The sequence below is a fragment of the Monodon monoceros genome, unplaced genomic scaffold (genome assembly GCF_005190385.1).
Source record: "Monodon monoceros isolate NGI ecotype Baffin Bay Population unplaced genomic scaffold, NGI_Narwhal_1 Super_Scaffold_18, whole genome shotgun sequence".
Classification (NCBI taxonomy): Eukaryota; Metazoa; Chordata; class Mammalia; order Artiodactyla; family Monodontidae; genus Monodon; species Monodon monoceros.
The window spans coordinates 78,374,039-78,396,498 of NW_021703774.1; the positions used below are offsets into that span (position 1 = coordinate 78,374,039).

The following is a 22,460-nucleotide window of genomic DNA, read 5'->3' on the forward strand; positions in this document are numbered from 1 at the left end:
AACATTTCAGAAGTATTAACAATTTGAGGGAACAAGTCAAACTTCAAGGAGCAGTACTGGCTACAAGCTATACCCAGATTTGTTGGAAGTGTACAGTGACCGCAATCTGTGCATTGTCAATTGGGGGATGGGGCGTGCAGGGGGTCATTACTGCATAATAAGGCTTCTGCCTGATGGCATCTGTGATGTGCTTTGGTTCTATTAATGAAATTTGTAATTCCTAATCTCCCTCCAGCTGGTAAAGTCTCCATACATCCAACCAGCTGCTCTAATTCAGACTGTCTTACTATACGCCTGAGCACCTTGCTCCTTCTAACATTGTCTTATTTCCTCTTTCACATCAATCATCTCCAGGAGTTTCAGCATGGGAGCCATGAGTAAAAATTAACAGTCACAAAAACAGAACCTTAGAGATGCTCTCTTGTCTTTCTTTAAGTTCTGTCTCTCTCGAGCATAAATTCTTCTTTCCCATGAAGCTGTCTTTGAGTGGTCCTGTGCACTATGATTTTACTCTTCTCTAGTCTATACATGCAATTTAACACAAAATCGCACGTTGTTTTTGTCTATTGCTCCTCATTGCTGAGCACTTGGACAGTTTGAAGATGACGACAAAATAAGGATGGGGGCCTAGGCAGTCTTTGGAAACTTGCTCTTAAGAGGATCAAGCAGACATTCCCAGGAAGCTTTGTTTACTGATAGCATCTTCTGGGCCAAAGCAGTTAAGTCACAACTTAGAAGGGGGGGTGTCTGTAGTTACCACTATAGGAGCCTCTGTGTCTAATGAACGGCAAGGCTCCCCCAGATAATGATATGCCTCTCTCTTCTCAAAGTCATAATTTCACCTGCAGCATTATCTTATCTCTTCAGTTCAAATCTAATTGCCTGGCCTAAGAAGTAGCCTTAGCATTTTCAATTATAAGGTCCCTTACCCAAAACTCTAAAGGATACTTCGAATAAGAACTTTATGGATAGCTTAGTCCTATATCCCTTCTTTACAATAAGCCAAAAGTGATGCTCAGTTAATCTAGCCTGTAAGCAGTTCATAGCAAACTGAAACCATTTCCTTTCTCTCTTTGCCTTCCATATTTGCAGTTCCCAAAATTTATATGTAGTTCCCAAAATTTATTTGTAACCATTATGTATCATTATAAGGAGAACTATTAGGCTTTGACGGATAAAATTCCAGGACCTTATGGTACTTAATATGACTTTGATGAGTCAGATAACCGTATACGACCCAAGTGGTAGGTAGGTCCAGGTCTCATACCTAGGGTAGGTGAGACTGGAAATGTGACAAGTTTACAGCATAAAGACAGCAGTTCCTATTTAGAGGCAGTAGGTACCCCAGAAGAAGCCAAGTCACAGACTGCTAAACGAGGATCTATGAGAAAAATGACAATTGTCTTCAGTTCCTCTCACCTTCCCTTTTATCCATTTTCTCCCATACAGCCCAATCAACGGTCCTCTAGACCCTGAGTATTCTGTCTTTCCACGATTCTTTCCATCACAACTTCCCCACAGGCACCCCCTCACCCCAAGAAAACAATGCTCCCTGGCATCTAGCCACACATGAGAAGGTAATTTCTCGACTACCTTTTTCATTAGCTTAATGTACTGTCTTCCCACAGAGGTAAATAATCCTCACTTCACTGAAGTAAAGCAGGAGTAAAAATATCCAACTAGAGAGAGATCCTTGGGGTGTCAAGTGTAGACCAAAGACTCTCACTGAGGGTGCGGGGGGTGCTCTTTAACAATACAGGCATCACCACTTCCACCCCCATTGCGGGAGTTAAGAATCACTGTGAGACATATTTGAATATGTTACCTTCATAAACATATAACTACTGTGGAAATGTGAGGTCTACTGACGCAAATAACCATCTTTAGAGAAAGGAAATCAAGTGCTTCCTAGGTCTCAAACATCATACTAGGTATTTGTCTCATTCAGTCCTTATCTTATAAGGTGGGTATCACCTTGACCCTAGCACCATCACCATCACCATTTTACAGAGGGGAAAACAGGTCCTGAGAGGTTAAGTAACTCACCAAAGATCATATAAGCCAACAGGTTGAAAAAGCATTCAAACTCAAATCTCTCATCACAACCCATACTATTTCTGAAACAGTATGGTCATGTGTAAAAGTGCCATAAATATCTGTAACGTTATATAAATATTGGCTATTGTGTTATTATATATATTAAACTATGAGGACTCATTGGGAGCTTTCAGCTTCATTGCTCATGAAGATCTGAAGCCATCTGTAAGGAAGACGGCCCTTCTCCCTGGAGGAGACTGCAATGATTCCTAAATTACACTTGGGCATTTCCACCAAAGCCCTTCCCTAACTCACAAAGGGGCTGGCAGTGAAATTGTAAGCCTCCTCCTAACTCACTCTAACGTCACCTTCATGTGTTCCCAAAAGTTCCTTGGGGACTGTCTCCAAGACTTCAGAAGATGGTTGTAATCTGCTATAATTGTTTTTACCAGATGATCCAAAATGTCTCTTGAGACCAGTTTATATGTTCCATGTTCTTTGGCTTCAAATATACCTGGAAAGAACATGTTTAATTATTATAAGTTCTTCCTTGAATTCACAAATGTTGACCACTGGACCACAAATGGTCCTGTCCGCTCTGCCAGGACCAACCACACTTTTTATGCAATCAAATCTATCAATTTTTTCCATTTTTAAAAGTTTCTTCTTTTAGTACTTATGTTTACATATGTTTAACATGCCTTCTGTACCCTAGATTACATTAAAATATTAATCTTTATATTTTAGTATTTCCATGTTTCTTTTTCAACATTTAAATCTTTATTCCATCTGAAGTTAAATTTTTGTATAATCTGTGAGGTAAGGGAGTTAAATGTTGTTTTTTCAAGTGATTCTCCAATACTATTTCTTAATTAACTCATCCTTACCCCTACTGACTTTTTAAATATTTTACTGTATTGCATGTTCTTATATGTATACTTATATCTGTTTCTGAACTTTTGATAACCTGTGAGACCTACAATTTTAACCAGTATATATGGGAAAGGAAAAAGAATAGTTACTTGCAAATATATTCACCCAGCTATTCCCTGGAGATGGCGGTGGGTGGCTCAGACAACAGAAATTTATTTTCTCATAGTTCTAAGTGCTAGAAATCCAAGATCAAAGTGTCAGCAGGTTTGGTTCCTCCTAAGGCCTCTTTTCTTGGCCTGCAGATGGCCACCTTTTCAATGTGTCCTTACATGGTCTCTTCTCTGTGTACATGCATCCTTGGCGTCTGTTCCTCTTCTTATAAGGACACCTGTAATATCAGATTAAGGTCCACCCATATTACTCCATTTAACCTTAATCACCTCTTTAAAGGCCCTATCTCCAAATACAGTCACATTCTGAGGTACTGGGGGGTAGGACTTCAACATATGAATGTGGGGGAACACAGTTCAGTCCGTAACACTGGCACAGAAGAAGCAACTAATAAAATTAGCTATTATTAAGTATTAAATATGGGTTGGGAAGGGCAACTGAATATCAAGGCAACCATAATAGGAAAGATGTGACCAACTTAGCTTTTTTCTCCCTATTTGACCAAGAATAGATGTTTAATATTTGAACAGTTGGGACACAAGAGAAAGCCTTGTCCAAAGAGCTACTGCTTCAGACCAGGTCAGAGGACACTTGAAGACTAGAGCACAACGGCTCAGCAGGTGGATGCTGTTAAGGGAACTGAATTGGCTAATGGCCTCCGCAAACCACAGGTTACTATTTTAAATGTCACAAAAGACCACAGAGCATGAAAAGATGAAAAATAAAACCAGTGTGGGTCCAACCTTCAAACAAGTAGAATTGAGTGACAGGGCAGTGTGGCTCCATGTGACTAAACTAAATTGCTGAGAACTAAGGCTGTCTTTGGGCTAGATGTAGACTACAATCTTTTCTGTCCTGGGGCTCTGAGGATAGAAAACAGCTTTTTTCTTTTTTCTATCCTTCTCGCTAAAATCCTTTTTGCAGTCCTTGTAGAGTGAAACATCTGTGTGTTGGTCAAAGTCATGCAAAAGGGACACAAACAAAACAAAGTCATGCAAAAGGGACACTAACTCTAGTGCTACAGAATGTAAATATAAGAGGGCTTATTTGACACCACATACAAAAAATAAACTCAAAATGGATTAAAGACCTAAATGTACTACCAAATATTATAAAGCTCCTAGAGGAAAACAGAGGCAGAACACTCTCTGACATAAATCACAGCAATATCTTTTTGGATCCATTTCCTAATGTAAAGGAAACAAAAGCAAAATTAAACAAATGGAACCTAATTAAACTAAAAAGTTTTTTTTTTTTCTTTTTTTTCTTTTTTTGTGGTACACGGGCCTCTCACTGTTGTGGCCTCTCCCGCTGCAGAGCACAGGCTCCGGACGCACAGGCTCAGCGGCCATGGCCCACGGGCCCAGCCGCTCCGCGGCATGTGGGATCTTCCCAGACCGGGGCACGAACCTGTGTCCCCTGCATTGGCAGGCGGACTCTCAACCACTGCGCCACCAGGGAACTTTTTGCACATCAAAGGAAACCATCAACAAAATGAAGCCAACCTACTGAATGGGAGAAAATATTTGCAAATGATATGACCAATAAGGGATTAATATCAAACATATATAAACAGCTCATACGACTCAACATCAAAAAAACAAACCCAATTAAAAAATGCGCAGAAGAATTTGCAGCAACATGGATGGACCTAGAGATTATCATACTAAGTGAAGTAAGTCAGAAAGAGAAAGACAAATACCATATGATATCACTCATACATGGAATCTAAAACATGACACAAATGAACTTATTTACGAAACAATAGCAGACTCACAGACATAGAAAACAAACTTATGGTTACCAAAGGGGAAAGGGAGATGGGGGGAGAGGGATAAATTAGGAGTTTGGGATTAGCAGATACGAACTGCTATATATAAAATAGATAAACAACAAGGTCTTACTGTATAGCACAAGGTACTATATTCAATATCCTGTAATAAACCATCAGGGAAAAGAATGTGAAAAAGAATATGTATATATATGTATAACTGAATCACTTTTCTGTACAGCAGAAACTAACAAAACATTGTAAATCAACTATATTTCAATTGAAAAAATGGTCAGAAGAACTAAATAGACATTCTTCCAAAAAGGAAATGCAGATGACCAACAAGCACATGAAAAGATGCTCAACATCGCTAATCATCAGGGAAATGCAAGTCAAAACCACAATGTGATATCACCTCACACCTGTCAGAGTGGCTATCAACAAAAAGAACACAAATAACAAACGTTGGAGAAGATGTGGAGAAAAGGCAACCCGTGTACACTGTTGGTGGGAAGGTAAATTGGTGCAGCCACTGTGGAAAACAGTATGGAGGTTTCTGAAAAAAACTAAAAATACAACTACCATATGATCCGGAAATTCCACTCCTGGGTATGTACCCAAAAAAAACAAAAACACTAATTTGAAAAGATACATGCACCCCAATGTTCACAGCAGCATTATTTATAATTGCCAAGATATGGAAGTAACCTAAGTGTCCATCAATGGATGACTGGATAAAGATGTGGTGTATATATATATACAATAGAATGCTACTCAGTCATAAAAAAGAATAAAATTTTGCCATTTGCAGCAACATGGATGGACTTAGAGGACATTATGCTAAGTGAAATAAGTTGGAGAAAGACAAATACTATCACTTATATATGGAATCTAAAAAATACAACAAACTAGGGAATACATCAAATAAAGCAGCAGACTTACAGATATAGAGAACAAACTAGTGGGTACCAGTGGGGAGGGGGGAGGGGCAGTATAGGGGTGGGGAAGTGGGAGGTACAAACAACTGGGTATAAGATAGGCTCGAGGATGTATTGTACATGAGGAATGTAGCCAATATTTTGCAATAACTGTAAATGCAAAGTAACTTTTAAAAATTGTACTAAATTTTTTTTTAAATTTTTTGAATTAAGAAAAAAAGAGGGCTTGTTTGGGGAACAAACTTCCAAGCAGATTTGAAGGAGCAGAGCACTCCTCTGAGCTGTTGTTAGAGTAGAGCGCTTAGGCTGGGCATAGCTGCACCGGACTCATCAGGGCCAAGCATTCAAGTAGACAGTAGTCACCCAACTCCCATTACAGTGCAGAGCGACACTGCTGCACACGAATGCTCTATGTATTTGGAGGAAAAGGAAGAGCAGGCAACTATGCTGCTGTGGAAGACCCCTGACGAAATGGCTTTGTTAGAAAGGGTATCCTCCAAAGCTCAGAAGCTTGTACTAGGTCGTTCTCCTGTCAAGGGCTTCCAGGGCCCTCCAGAGGCACAGCCTGCTCAGTCAAGGAAAAAGAATAATCACATTACCTATCTATCAGCCATTGTAGGGAGGGTCAGGCAATCCTCAGTATGTATAAATGTCATTGGACTATTGGTCAGTTGAAATGGCAGCACAAAGGCTGACCAACTTTGTTTAAGAGCTTTCACACGGGTGTGGCCACACTGAGCCAGCTCCCTGCCAGGGGTGGAAAGAAGAGGCCTACAGGACTCTCTGCTCAGATTTGTATTAGGACCCAAGCTGTGATTTAAAAACAAAAACAAAAACAAACAAACAAACAAAAAAAACCCCTCTGGAGTTAGACTGCCAGAAAGGGCCATGAAAGTGGATCTCTAAGTTCTCTTGTCATTTGAAGACCACCCACGGTCTCTTATTCCCAGAGCACAGATAGCTTTTGAGTTCACTAACTGATCAATTCCTTCCCTTTGACTTTCCTCTTTGCTTCAGATACTCAATTGCTCTCTGGGCAAATGATGGTCCAGAATCCTACCATTAACAGTATGAAAATAGTAAAGATGTCTCAAACATATATTATGGAGCAGATGTAATTTACACCAAAGGAAAGAGGGTCATTTTAACTGAAAGATCACACACATTTTTGGTAGTTACCAAAAAAATCTGATAATTCTCAAATTTTTATCTCCAGTTTTCATCACCTTCTCTTGATACAGACATGTTCCAACTACTGACTGAGTACCTCCATCTGAAGTTACTTCATTCTAAACATATCCAAAACAAACTCATTTTTGTGAGTTGCAGTATCTACTTAAGTCATCCAAGCTAGAGGTCTCAGAGTCATCTCTGATCCCTAACACATCCTTATTAATTGGTCATCAATTCTTGTCAATCACACTCCCCAAATGCCTCTATAATCCATCTACTCCTCTTCATGCTTATTGTTCCTGCCTAATTCAGCATCTTCTCTTACGTGAACAACTGCCCAGCCTCTAAACTAATCCTCTTGCCTCCAGTTTCATTTTCATTTTTGATCCAAGAACCACCCCTTTGAGGCATGGTAGAATTTAAGACTGCCTTCTTCTGAACAAAGTAATTTGCTTCAGGAGGAGAAAAGCAAGAATTCATTAGGCCTGATTTGCAACAGAGGAACGACAGAGTTAAGAAATAGAGGAACAAGTCTTTCCAGGTCAATGTGGCATGATGCTGTGGTTTGATCCAATGATTCTGGCAGAGTACTATGCATGTTATTGAGAGGAGAGGGAGGGAGATTTCTTGATGGGAGATAGAAAGACAGAGGGAAAATGGCTGCTCAACGAGTGAGTTAAATTAGCTAAGAATCTAGTAAGATTCAAAATGGGTGGCTATTAGCTTCCCTTAATTAATGTGCAAAATAACTTGGGTACGTACCTACTCTAAAAATTATATACAATTTTTAACTTATAGAGAAAAAATCACTCCTAAATCCACCACCCTAATAATGATTACTATGTCTGTGCATGCCCTTTCCAGTCTCTGCCCACTGCACACACAGCTGCAATCATAGCCTTCATCTTGGGTAAATATATAGAATTATATACCAAAAGATTTGATAAGTTAGAAGAACAACTGACCTTACTTAATCTCAAGCATTTCACTTGGGGAATTTTCAATCTGGAGTACATCATTCATTAGAGAGCAGTTCCCGCTGCTGAAGAGTGAAGTTGTAGCTTGGGTTGTACCTACACAATATTATACAAAAGAGAAGTGCAGAATTTGGTAAGGTGCTGTAGATCTAAAATTAGTGGACCCCAGATTTGGGGGAAATGCCTAAAGTCGAGAAAATAAAAAAAGAGACTCTCTTACCTTCATAACACATTCTGGCTTTTATTAGCAGCATCCTTAAAAAGGAGTTAATAATGTCTACTTCGCAGGGCTTTTGTGAGGAGTAAGTGTACTGTAAACTATAAAAAATGATACAAATGTCAGGAAAAATGCTTAGTATCACTCATAAGTCTCTCACCAAACTCCAAACTTCCTATCTTGGTATCTCCCCACCCCACCCCACCCCCGGAATGCTATAATACAGAGGCAGAAAGACAGTTCTGTTGAAGCTGAGAGAAATAACAAACCAATTTCTCCTGGGATTGTCAGGGACATTTCACCAAGAGTTTTACAGGGGTAATAATGGGAATCTGGGAGCTATATTTAATATTTATAAAAATCTAACCTGAAATTATACTGTTATCAGCAGTAAAGCTTTACAAGATAAATAAAACATCAAGATTTTATTTCTTGGTTTTTTTCCTTTTAAATGGAATTATATAAAACAAGTATGCATCTCATAGAAAAATTAACTGTTGCTTTATTTAATAAATATTGTGTGAGGCCCCATAATAACCACAGAGGACAAAAAGATGAATAAAATAAGTCATAATACTTGCCTTTAAGGAACTCACAGTGCAATGAAGACAGATTAAGTTTAATGCACAGGTATAATACATGGCAAGGGCAATAATAAGGACAATCACAACAAAGGGAATAAATGCAGGACTCTTAACCTAGGCTTGAGTGGTGCTGAGTAGTCAGGGAGGGCTTCCCAGAGGAAGTTAAACCTTAGAAGACTTCTGGGAGTTATCCAGGGAAAGGCTGTGTGTGAAGGAAGATGGGGAGGCCAGATGATATCTCCAAGCAGAGGGAGCAATGCATGCAAAAGACCAAAGGTGAGAGAAAACATGTTACCAAGAAACTGTGGTTCAATAGGGTCCCAATGTAGAATTAGGGTACAGGAGTGACAGAGATAGGATGTGGAGATGATAGCATTTAACCCCAACTTTTATTTCAAAAATGTTCACACCTAGAAAACACTTGAGAAAATAGTGCAATGTAGTGCAATGAGTGTCTATATTCTGTTCACCTAGATAATATGGGTTGGGGTGGGGGAAGAGAGAATGAATGAATGAACTAATTAATTTGGCAAAATGTTAATAATCAATTAGTGGTAGAGAATTCTAACATTCTTGAGATGCTCCTTTTCCCCCAACCTATAAATGTACATCTTTCAATTATCTTTCCTCTATTTTTTCCTCCTCTCCACTCTTTGGAAACTTTGGAGATTAATTGGTTATAAAAACATTCTGTTATGCATACTCTAGGAATACCTAGTCCAGTAAACCAGTGTGTCTCAAACTGTTTTTTGTGACCAACACCCTAAGGAACATTTTCAGACATTTATTTTCTAATTGCCTCCCTCAGGAAATTTTAATATACAGATATACTATATATCTGGTCCCTCTTTCTCTCTCTCTCTTTGTACATTAAAGAGTAAGATTTTTTTATACCCCAAGAATGAAAAAACTGCCCACTTACAGGCAATGTCACTACCACTGAGAACACAAAAGAGGAATAAATCAGATTATAAACTCCATTTCAATTAGTTTTTAGAAACAATATTATTATATGAATCACTTATATAAATTAAAGTAAGATAAACTCTAAGATTTCTAACAAAAAAGTTGTTAACTCCTAATGTTTTATTTCAGTTCTTCTAAGGAAATGTTTTTTTATTGTAAGCCACTTGGCCATAGACCCCGTATTTATATGCTCCAGAGAACCTAGTATGGTGGTAAAAGACCTAATAAGTCAATTATCATCTGGTCCTGACAAAATGAATTAAATAACATAAGTCCCTGTTGGGAGGGGTTAGGGGAGGAGCATTGCAATCCCAAGTAGTTTGGGGGCAACAGAAGGACCTAATCAAGGCAAGTGCTGGAGAAGGAGAATGCTCTTCGTAGGAGGCAGAGAAACTTAGGTGTTTGAATGAGAATGTTGTATTGAAGAAAAACTCTACCAGTAACACTGTTTTACCACAGTCTAGAGCAGTGCTGTCCAGTAGAAATTTAATGTGAGCAGTCTATGTAATTTTATTTTAGAAGGCAGATTTAAAAAGTGAAAAAGAAACAAGTGAAAATAAATTTAATAATAGATTTTATTTAATGGATTTTAATTAAAATATTATCACTTTTAGATAAATGAACTATAGTACATTTCATACACTGGAATGTTATTTGGTGCTAAAAAGAAACGAGCTATCAAGCCATGAAGACATGGAAGAATCTTAAATGAATATTATTAAGTGAAAGAAGCCAATCTGAAAAGGCTACTCCCTGTATGACTTTCTGGAAAGGGCAAGACTATAGACAAAAGCTGTTAGCGGTTTGGGGAGAAGAGCTAAACAAGTGAAGCACAGTGAAACTATTCTGTACGATACTATAATAGTGGATACATGTCATTATACATTTGTCAAAACCTATAGAATGTACAACACCAAGAGTAAACCCTAATGTAAATATGGACTTTGGGTGATAATTTGTATCGATTATAACTAATCAGTTATAACAAGTGTAACTCCCTAGTGCAGGGTGTTGATGGTGAGGGAGGCTGGCGGTGGGGGGGACATATAGAACTCTCCACATTTTTTGCTCAATTTTTCTGTGAATCTAAAACTACTCTAAAAAGTCTATATTTAAAATATATATTATATAACATTTTAATGTGCTATCAAGATAAAATATTATTAAATGAGATATTTTACTTTTTTTTCATAATAAATCTTTGAAAACCAGCACGTATTTTACACATACACCGTTTCTAATTCATATTAACAACATTTCAAGTGCTCAAAAGCCACTTATAGTGAGTGGCTCCCATACTGGATAGCGTTAAGTCTAAAGCAGTGGCAGCACCAAGCCACACTGGAAACATATATAAGGAAAAAGTGTTTTGCTCTGCAACTGCAGCTTCTTTATATCTAAATCTTTTCAAATAAGTATCTTAATTTAATAAAATGACATGATTACCTGGGATTTGATTTAAAATACTCCAACAAAGAAAAATGATAATAAAAGTTGGAGAAATATGTAAGAATGACAGAATGCCATTAACTGATGAAGCTGAATGATGGTTACTTGGGGCTGTGTTATACTTTTCTCTCCACTTGTACACAGCTTATATCTAAAGTTGCCCAGATAAAAAAAGTTCAAAACTTGTTGCTGGTAAGTTTTAAAATATATGAGTATCTTTAACAACAGCAACAACAGAAAAGTTAATTGGTCGTCTCTGACTCAAGGCATGGCATGGGAGATTTACTATTTACTTACGCTTTCTTAATTGTTCACCTGTTTTTATCAAACATTATTTTATCAATGAAAAAAAGGCTATATACATACAATGCATATATGTATGTATGTAACACACATACACCCCCAGACAAGTACATACACGTGCATATATATGATACATATACATTTTTATATAATATATATGTAAAATATATAATTATATATATAATTACATTATATAAACATGCGTGTGTGTGTCTTGTTAAGTATAGAGCATTTAACTCTTCCTGAAGATACTGCTATGCATTTAGCTCTGCACCTAGTCAGCGGTGGGTCCTTAGGCAAGTCACTTCTGAGTCTTCCTAAGGGTAACACATAAATGAGAAAATACATTTGAAAATGCCTAGTGCAGCGTCTGGCACAATACAGGTATTCACTTAGTGCTGGTTTAAATGACATTTAATATGTGGGGAGAACCAGATTTATTATGGAGGTAGGCCTGCCCCTAACATCTGAGGGGCCATGAGCAAGAGGAGAAACAGACGCAAACAGCCCATGATCTGTTCTTCTCCTTCCACCCAACAGAGGGGCCTCACACACATTTGTGTGGCTATCCCAACAAACTTGATCAAGCTCCACCACCCACAACAGCTGGCCTTTACCACTCCTGAGGCCTAGGTGTGGGCACACTTATCCTGTCTATAACCGAATAAGAGCCAGCACAGGCCCTGGAAGTGGGCTTCCAGCTATCTGTCAGGGAATTTCAAGAATCCCTGGTAGCTAGAGTATCTTCTGGAATGTGTGTGTGTCAATGGGCGGTGGGGCGGAGTGGAGAGTAGTGGGGAGACGTACTCTTAGAATATCTTGGCCCCTGGGAAGGGATGTAACTGGAGAAGGGCCACAGTGGGTCCTTTCAAAGCAAAGGACCCAGGGCAGGGGACCCAGGGGCCTGGTTGAAAAGCAGCACCGATTAGAGACGAGGTGTTGTACTGAATCACTCAACAGAATCGGAGTCAGAAAACATGGATTCTTGCCCAGTTCTACCACTAACGTCTTGTGTGACCTTAAGCCAATGTCTTTACCTAGCCACGCCTCAATTTTCTCATACATCCATTCAATAAATAATTATTGGGCTCCAACTATGGGACAGGCATGCATCTAGATACTGTGGATAGACATGGAATTTAATAGACAATAGTCCTTGCCCTCAAAGACTTACCATTTTGGTAGAGAATAAGCCATGAAGATATCTAGGGCAAACATATTCCAAACAAAGGGTCTCTTCCAAATCAAAATTTTCATGATTAATCTTGGAAGTTGACACGTTCATTAAATATAAAACACAAAAGAATCCTAAAAGGAAAAAAAATAGCATATGTTAAATTACAATGCAACATTATAAAGAGTGCAAAGCATGACTTTTATGATCCATTCTCTAATATAACAGAATGAGCACTCCACAACTGCTGCTCTAATTTGAATCACGAGAATCATCACCAACCTCCAAATATGCCATTGTCTTTATATTATTACTGATTTAATTTAATCATGTATATTTTATATAGAAGATAAATTTATATGAGATATGATCACAAAGTATTTATCCACATTAATTTAATATAATGTATCAGATGCGTTTTAAAGGGTTAGTGAGTTTTAGTACATAATAGATATAGCGAAGGAATTTACACAAAGATATGAATAGAGTGTGCAATAATGTATAAATAGTCTAAGAATAGTTAGTATTTATGCCAAACCAATGAAGATCGGGTGCAGCTTCCTGACTGCGACAACTATAGAGTGTCTGGGCTCAGGGCAGAGAATGTGGTCAGATGATTAGCAGTCAAGCGAGAAGAGCCAGAAGGTCTTGGATAAGACAGCGAAACATTTTTTTTCTGAAAAGGTAGGTAGTTAAGTAATAATGGAACTTAGTTCTTGTTTACTTCCAGTCTGACCTAAAAGCAGTTACACGAGGAGAGCCTCAAAGCTCAGACCGTTCTAGCCATTGCGTCGTATGCCTCAAAGTTGAGGAGTTGCCCATTTATCAGAAAATATCCATTATAAGGGAGGATTTATACTTGCTAGATCTCACAATTAGAATCACCTCAGGGTACAGTGAATTTCTAGATGTAAATCAAAGTGCCAATAATGCAATGAGACCAGGTTCTACCTTCTATGGCTCTGTTCAAAATAAACAAGATAGAACAGCGTGCATTGTCCAAGCTTTACCAGTAGCATAGCTTTTTATTGCAGCTACTTCCACTAGATGGCACTAAAGACTCAGGCTCTTGGAAAAAAAAAAATCAGAAAGCAAAAATGACCTACTGAAATAAACAATAAATTTCTCCAGTCATCTATCCTATCATTATGATCAGTTTCTTAGAAATTAAACATGAATCTAGGCCATTCATTCACGTATGGAACATTTATTAAACCATACTATGTCTGAGACATGTGCCCAATGTTGGGAATGCAGAAATAAAACACTGTTCCTTGTTCTTAGTGTGGGAGGGGTGGGGTGTAGTGAGGGCAGAAACAGACAAGCAAGTATAAAATTTAAATGCAGAATGTTAAAGACTTACTAGAGGTCATCACAGAGTACCAAGGGTAGCACATAGAGCAGCACGTAATAAAGACTTGATCAATGAAGGATTCCTAGAGAAGCTGACGTCTGAAAACTGAGCTTTGACTGATGGGTAGGAATTAACTAGGCAAGGAGAATGAGCAGGGTGTCCTAAGCAGAGCAAGTAGCTTGTACAATCATAAAAGAGGCAGAAGCTCAGGGTGCATGCTGAGGTCAGGGCGGGGCAGTGCAAGAAATGACCTTGGCTGGGCTGGCAGAGGTAGAGTCAAGCCCCTACTAGAAGATAATCTGCATGACAGCAGGGATTTTTGCTTGTTCTACACAATGATAAATCCTGGCACAGAGTCCAAAGTCCCTCCCTTCACAGAATTGATTATTCTAGTGGAGAGCAAGCCACGAAGGCATTTGGGGAAAACATATTCCAGGTGCTTAAATGATATTTGATGAACAAATGAAGGTACTGAATAGCCACTGAAGATCATGATCAAAATGTAGTTTCAGAAAGATCTCTAACAGGATTATAGCGAATCGATTGGAAATAGGGACACTAATTCGTAATCCAAACAAAGTATGATAAGAATTTGAAGTAAAGCAGGAAGAGCAGGGAGGGAGCTGCTCCCTGCTGTGGGCTGGTGCTTTCACCTCCAATCCCACAACAACCAAGGGAGGATGAAACTTTTTTTTGTTTTTTAAAGGGTGGAGGGGAGCTAAAGCGCCCTGGGAAATAACAACGTTTAAAAGCCACATTGAGGAAGAAGTACACCGCAGGGAGAAAGAAAAGGAGTGATTAGAGGGGCAGGAAGAGGAGAGAAGATCAAGAAGAGTGTTATAGCAACCAAACAGGGGAAAGTTTCAAGAAGAAATTGTCAATGTCAAAAGCTATAGCAAATTCTATAGATAATAACTGAAAAGTATCCACTGGATACAGCAAGTGGGAAGTTATCAGAGACTTTGGCAACAGCAATTTCAGGCAATGGTGAGAGGAAAAGCCAGACTGTACTCTGTTTAGGAGTAAAATGTGAGGAGAAGAATTAGAGAAACAAGTGTAGACTATTCTTTTTAAGAGGCAGAGCAAAATCAGGAGCTCAAGACAGGTTGTAGGGTAGAAGAAGAGAGTGAAGCATGGGTATGAGCTGAGAGAAAATCCACCAGAAAGTATGATATCAATTACATGTGGAATCTGAAAAAGCCAAACCCATAGAAACAGACTAGAATGGTAGTTACTAGGGGTAGGTGGCAGGGGAAAATAGGAGATGGTGATCAAATGTACAAGCTTCCAGTTATAAGAGGAATAAGTTCTGGGGATCTAATGTACAGCATGGTGATTACAGTTAACAATAGTGTGTTGTATACTTGAAAGTTGCTAAGAGAGTGGATCTCAAATGTTCTCACCACAAAAAGGAAATGGTAATTATGTGGTATGATGCAGGTGTTGGCTATGTTGGTAATCATTTTGTAATACATAAATGTATCAAATCAACAAGTTTGATTTGATAAGTTTGAATGAATAAGTTTGATACAAACTTATACAATATTATATGTCAAATATACCTCAATGAAGCTAGAAAATTAAATTTAATTAAAAAAAGAAAGTATGAAGAGAGAGGAGAAGGAGGCGGCAGATGAGACTGGGCTTCAGAACACAGATCTTAGGAGAAATGACTGTCCTTGCTCTGAAATAAGGAAGAAGGAAGGATGGTGAGTTGACAGAAACAGCTATAATGTTGAAAGATAAGTCTGACATGGCTCTCTGGTTCACTTTCTATACATTCACTCCATGGCTGGTGGTGATGATCAGGCAGACCTGCCTGGTTTCCTGATGGGTCATCTTCCCTTCCTAGTCTTCTTGTCTTTCTTGGGCTACAGGAGTGGGCTGAAACTCCTTAGACACCTTGATGGACCTGGTCACTTACATCAGCCCTGTTCCTCTGATCCCATGACTCTGCACTTCCCTGTAACTATTTTCTGCCTGAGGTCCCCAGAAAGATGAAGCAGTATGTGAGCATGGAACAAAACACTAACTAATGCTGGGAAAGTAGAATCCTTAAATAATCCTCTCCCTTAATCTCACCCCATATCACTTATGGTCTGCATTATCCACAGAACTCTTGGTTGCAGGTCATCCCATTTGTTCTACTTTTTTTTTTTTTAATTAATTTATTTATGGCTGTGTTGGGTCTTCGTTTCTGTGCAAGGGCTTTCTCTAGTTGTGGCAAGTGGGGGCCATTCTTCATCGCTGTGCACAGGCCTCTCACTATCGCTGCCTCTCTTGTTCTCTGTGGAGCACAGGCTCCAGACGTGCAGGCTCAGTAATTGCGGCTCACGGGCCCAGCTGCTCCGCGGCATGTGGGATCTTCCCAGACCAGGGCTCGAACCCGTGTCCCCTGCATTGGCAGGCAGATTCTCAACCACTGCACCACCAGGGAAGCCCTGTTCTACTTTGAGATCATTTATTTGCCTCATCACTAATAAGTCTATCAGATGTCTACTGTGTAGGCAAAGGTTTGGTTGCCAAGGGTTTTTCATCTTAATAGACAAAGAATGTATGTGTGTATGTGTATATATATTATACATATATACATATATCAATACATGCATAATAAATAAAAACGTTTAATACCAGAATGTAGCAGTGAAAAGTATAGGCAGAAGAGCTACTGGAGTCAAATCTGGAGCTCTGAAATAACAGGGAAAGTTTCACGGAAGTAGTGTGAAGCAGCATAACATAGAAGGAAGGGTATGTTTCAGAAATTGGTTGCATTTCTTTACACTAACAATGAAATATCAGAAAGGGAATGTAAAAAAACAATACCTTTTAAAATGGCACCAAAAAAAATTTTTAAATACTTAGGAATAAACCTGACCAAGGAAGTGAAAGACTTATATGCTGAGAACCATAAAATACTAATACAGGAAACTGAAAGATGATTCAAAGAAATGGAAAGATATCCCATGCTCTTGGATGGGAAGAATTAATATTGTTAAAATGGCCATACTAGCCAAAGCAGTCTACAGATTTAATGCAATCCCTATCAAATTACCCATGACATTTTTCACAGAACTAGAACAAATAATCCTAAAATTTATGTGGAACCATAAAAGACCCAGAATTGCCAAAGCAATCCTAAGGAAAAAGAACAAAGCTGGAGGCATAACCCTCCCAGACTTCAGACCATACTACAAAGCTACAATAATCAAAACAGCATGGTACTGGCACAAAAACAGACATATGGATCAATGGAACAGAATAGAGAGCTCAGAAATAAACCCACACAACTACAGTCAATTAATCTTCAACAAAGGAGGCAAGAATACACAATGGAAAAAAGTCTCTTCAGCAAGTGGTGTTGGGAAAGTTGGACAGCCGCATGAAAATAATGAAGTTAGAACATACTCACACCATATACAAAAATAAACTCAAAATGGCTTAAAGACTTAAAAATAAGATATGAAACTTTAAAACTCCTAGAAGAGATCATAGGCAAAATATTCTCCGACAAAAATCATACCAACGTTTTCTTAGGTCAGTCTCCCAAGGCAATAGAAATAGAAACAAAAATAAACAAATGAGACGTAGTCAAACTTATAAGCTTTTGCACAGCAAAGGAACCATCAACAAAATGAAAAGACAACCTACGGAATGGGAGAAAATATTTGCAAACGATGCAACAGACAAGAGATTTCCAAATCTCTGTAATTTCCAAAGTATACAAACAGCTCATACAACTCAACAACAAAAAAAACCAAACAAAAGATGGGCAGAAGACCTAAATAAATATTTCTCCAAAGAAGAAATACAAATGGCCAATAGGCACATGAAAAGATATTCAACACTGCTAATTATTAGAGAAATGCAAATCAAAACTACAATGAGGTACCACCTCACACTGGTCAGAATGGCCATTGTTAAAAAGTCTACAAATAACAAATGTTGAAGAGGGTGTGGAGAAAAGAGAACGCTCTTACACTGTTGGTGGAAATGTAAGTTGGTGCAGCCATTATAGAAAAACAGAATGGAGGTTCCTCAAAAAACTAAAAATAGGATTACCATATGATCCAGTAATCCTACTCCTGGGCACATATCCAGACAAAACTATAATGCAAAAAGATACATGCACCCCTATGTTCACAGCAGCACTATTCACAATAACCAAGCATGGAAACAACCTAAATGTCCACTGACAGATGAATGGATAAAGAAGATGCAGTACATATATATAATACAATGGACTACTACTCAGCCATAAAAAAGAATGAAATAATGCCATCTGCAGCAACATGGATGGAACTAGAGATTATCATACTAAGTGAAGTCAGAGAGAGAAAGACAAATACCATATGATATCACTTATATGTGTAATCTAAAATATGACACAAATGAAACCTGTCTACGAAACACAAACAGACTCACAGACATAAAGAACAGACTTGTGGTTGTCAAGGGGGAGGATAGGTTGGGGAGGGATGGGGAGGGATGGAGTGGGAGGCTGAGGTTAGCAGATGTAAGCTATTATATATAGAATGGATAAACAACAAGGTCCTACTGTATAACACAGGGAACTATATTCAATATCCTGTGATAAACCATAATGGAAAAGAATGTATATACATGTATAACTGAATCACTTTGCTCTACAGCAGAAGTTAACACAACGTTGTAAAACAACTATACTTCAATTAAAAAAAAAAAGAAAAAGTCAATTAAAAAAAAGAAGTGGGAGGAATTGGGAGATGGGGATCGACATATATACACTAATGATACTATGTATAAAATAGATAACTAATGAGAACCTACTGTATAGCACACGGAACTCTACTCGATGCTCTGTGGTGACCTAAACGGGAAAGCCGAAAAAGAGGGGATATACGTATAAGTATAGCTGATTCACTTTGCTGTACAGTAGAAACTAACACAACACTGTAAAGCAACTATACTCCAATAAAAATTAATTTAAAAAAAAAGAAAAAGAGAAGGTGTGTTTAAATAATAAAGGTGGAAGAATTCTGAAGACAAAATTGGATAAGGCCAAGAAGTGTTCTTGGCAATGTTTAGGTAAACTAAAAGGCAAGTTTTATGGATCTGTTAAGGAATCCAGATTTTATCCTATGGGGATTGGGAGCTACTGAAGCTTTTAGAATGAAGACTGATTTGTATAATATTTTTACAATTAATTTGGAAAAACTGTATAAATTCAACTGAGTAAAAATGGAGGGCAGGAATAATTCAGAGACTAGTCTAATACTTGAAGTAAGGGTGATAATGTCCTTATCATCAGAAAATTCTACACAGTAAGGTATTGGCAGTGGGGATGGAAAAGGTATCTGCCTGGATATGGAAAAAGAGAAAGGAGGCCAAGAGCACTATAAGGTTTCAAGCTGGAGGGAAGGGAGAAGGATGATATCCTTGAGAGAATAAAATAGGAAAATTCAAAAAGCACAGTTTGGTGAATAAAGAAGCTCAATGAAGTTTAAGATATGCAGGGCTTAAGGTGATGGGGCCACATTTGAGCACAGGTTTATAACAGATGGCTGTGACCAAAGCTCAGGAGAGAGGTCAGTACTGAAAAGTGTGAATCTGAGGATCATCTGTATAAGAAGAAAAGGTAAAGTGGAGGAAGGGGAACTAGTGAGGAAGAACGTGAGAAGCAGTCCAGGAGACAAGAAGGCCAGGAGAGTATTTCAGAAGGCAAGGGGGAAAGCAAGTTTTAAGGATGAAGAAGTACATAACAATGGTGAATACTAAAGAGACTGTAGTGAGAAAAGGCCAGTGACATGGTCACTTGTGATCCACAAGAGAAGTCTCAACAGGAAAGAGCAGTTAGTTTATTTGGGGGAGGAAAAAAATGGGTGGCGATGGTGATAATGAGAAGACCATGATGAAAGCAGAAAGTGAGATTACTCTTCTGAAATGTAGTGGTGAGAGTCACAAAGGTCAGTAAGTTGACAGGCAGCCTAGTCAAGGGAGGATTTGGTAGAAGAACACGCTAGTAAAGGACTGACTGAAAATGTAGGAATAGCAAGGTTTTGAGAAGGCAGGAAAGGTTGGAATCAAGAGCAAAAGTCCTGTGGGGTTAAACTTGGAAGAGAAGAAAAGCAGTCAGGAGAGGTCTGAAAGGAGGTGTGATGAATCATAGATTTTTTTAGTAAAAAGTGAGGGAAATGGAATATTACTCAGCCATAAAAAGAAACGAAATTGAGCTATTTGTAATGAGGTGGATAGACCTAGAGTCTGTCATACAGAGTGAAGTCAGAAAGAGAAAGACAAACACCGTATGCTAACACATATATGTGGAATTTAAGGGAAAAAATGTCATGAAGAACCTAGGAGTAAGACAGGAATAAAGACACAGACCTACTAGAGAACGGACTTGAGGATATGGGGAGGGGGAAGGGTAAGCTGTGACAAAGCGAGAGAGTGGCATGGACATATATACACTACCAAATGTAAGGTAGATAGCTAGTGGGAAGCAGCCGCACAGCACAGGGAGATCAGCTAGGTGCTTTGTGACCGCCTGGAGGGGTGGGATAGGGAGGGTGGGAGGGAGGGAGACGCAAGAGGGAAGAGATATGGGAACATATGTATATATACAACTGATTCACTTTGTTATAAAGCAGAAACTAACACACCACTGTAAAGCAATTATACCCCAATAAAGATGTTAAAAAAAAAAAAAGTGGGGGAGTTGCTTTTCTTACTCAATTAAAGGCAGTTACCTGCTGAGTATATAAAGGATTCAACGCTTAAGAAGCTGGGAAAGGAAAGGGTAAGAGAGGTGGTTGGGCTAGAATCTTAAACGTGGCGTCATGAGACAGAGTTCAAGTCTCAGATGTGTTACCTTGGGCTGGCCACCAAACTTGAGACTTTTCTCAGAGAGTTGTTAAAAGATTAAGTAAGATAATAAACATGTAAATTATAAAGCACTTCTTAAACAAGAGAAGCTTGGAACATCTACCATGGGAAATATGATAGAGCATAAATAAGAGATGAAGCAAAGCATGACCAGGCATCAGGGAGGGTTGAGATGGAGTTCAGAGCAAGAATATATAGCAAACCCAAGTCTGCACAGTTTTTGTGACTCACCCCAGCATACTGGAGAGGAGAAAGCAGATTCTGAGCCAGTAGGTATGGAGAAGGACAAGAAGCTGAAGAAATTTAGGTAAGGACTATTTTAAGACCTTTGTAGGCATGCGTACTTTGGGAAAGAACATGTAATTTACATATAAAAGTGGCATTTGACTCACTGACATGTTATATTTTGGATATGGCCAAACATTTCAATTTTTATTACAGTTTCTTTTCATATTTCAGAGTCAGGTTTTTGTTCGTTTGTTTCAGATTCCATATTTCTTAAAGCTTAGGCTGCAGGCTCTGTGTCTACAGCACGAAATGGATAATGAAGACATCAATGAGACAGTTGCCCATTGGGTCCAAATCAAGTAGGGAAAGTCATTAACAAAGCAAGCAGTGACACAGATAATCAGACATCCTACACGGGCTTAAGATAAGGAGAACAAGTGGAGGGTAAGGAGCCAGAGTGTTACCATTTCTGTAATTCTAGAGGTACAGGTCCTAGATCCCAGGTGTAGCAAATCCCCCATAAGGCCAAATCAGGAGACTCCTCGTAAGGACACTATAAGAAGACAAAGAAACTGTGAAGGAAAGAGTGCCTGGTGTGTTCATCTTCCCATTAGTTTCTGAGCCCACAAAGGACTTATCCCTCTTTGACATCTTCCACTATCCACTGTGACCGGTCACGGGCCGCCCCTGATTGATAAAAACAGCGGACAAACTTGCCCTGCTTCTCTTACACAAACTGTAGAATTCTGGACGAAAAACAACCCCTTAGTCATCTGCACCTCTGGCTCCGACGGACGAAACAACGGCTTCTCCAGCCCCAGGGAATCTGGAGTTGAGCTCCCGGGCGCTGGCCGAACGAAGGCAACGCTAGACCTGGGTCCAACGGTCTCCCTGACGCGTCCTCAGAACCAGTCTGGCCCGGAAAATGCCAGGAGCCGGCAAGCCGCTTCTTGAAGCTCTGGTAACCAGCACGCTAGGCCTCGAGGACTCCTTAACTAAAATAAGCTGGGAGGCCCAGAGGGGAACTCGCAGGCTCTCGGCCGCGCAGAGGGAAAAACGCCAGCCTCCTGCTTCAACTCCCAGCAAGCCCTAGGGCAGAGCTCGGGACCACCTGACAGCGCCACCCACCAATGAGAGGGCGCACGCTGGGTTGGTGGGACCAATCCATGGGCGCAAAGGAGGCCGTACCCGTGGCACATCAGCGCGGCTTTTTAAGTGGTACTCTAGCCTCTCTGGTAGCCACAGCCGTAGAGAGGGAGACAGTCGCCGTGAAATGGTGACGCTGGCTATACTATGCCGCTCACTCCCAGCTTTACTCTTTTTCTCCTCCGAGCCCCAAGCCCTCAGGCCGCCCCGCCTCCCGCCCTTAGTTTGATCCCGCCCC

At 39.3% G+C, this 22,460-nt stretch overlaps 1 long non-coding RNA gene across 2 annotated transcripts; it reads right to left on the reverse strand.

The window, feature by feature from the left end:
• Positions 1-1,789: 1,789 nt before the first annotated feature.
• On the reverse strand, positions 1,790-12,769 carry LOC114898717. 2 transcript variants are annotated; one of them, XR_003794453.1, is made up of 5 exons: positions 12,634-12,769; positions 8,161-8,258; positions 7,929-8,036; positions 3,060-3,298; positions 1,790-2,551 (listed from the first exon to the last, which is right to left on the reverse strand). It is a non-coding gene; the product is annotated as an uncharacterized LOC114898717 (long non-coding RNA). The 2 variants fall into 2 exon arrangements; XR_003794452.1 differs by having other exon boundaries at positions 1,790-3,298.
• Positions 12,770-22,460: the final 9,691 nt, after the last annotated feature.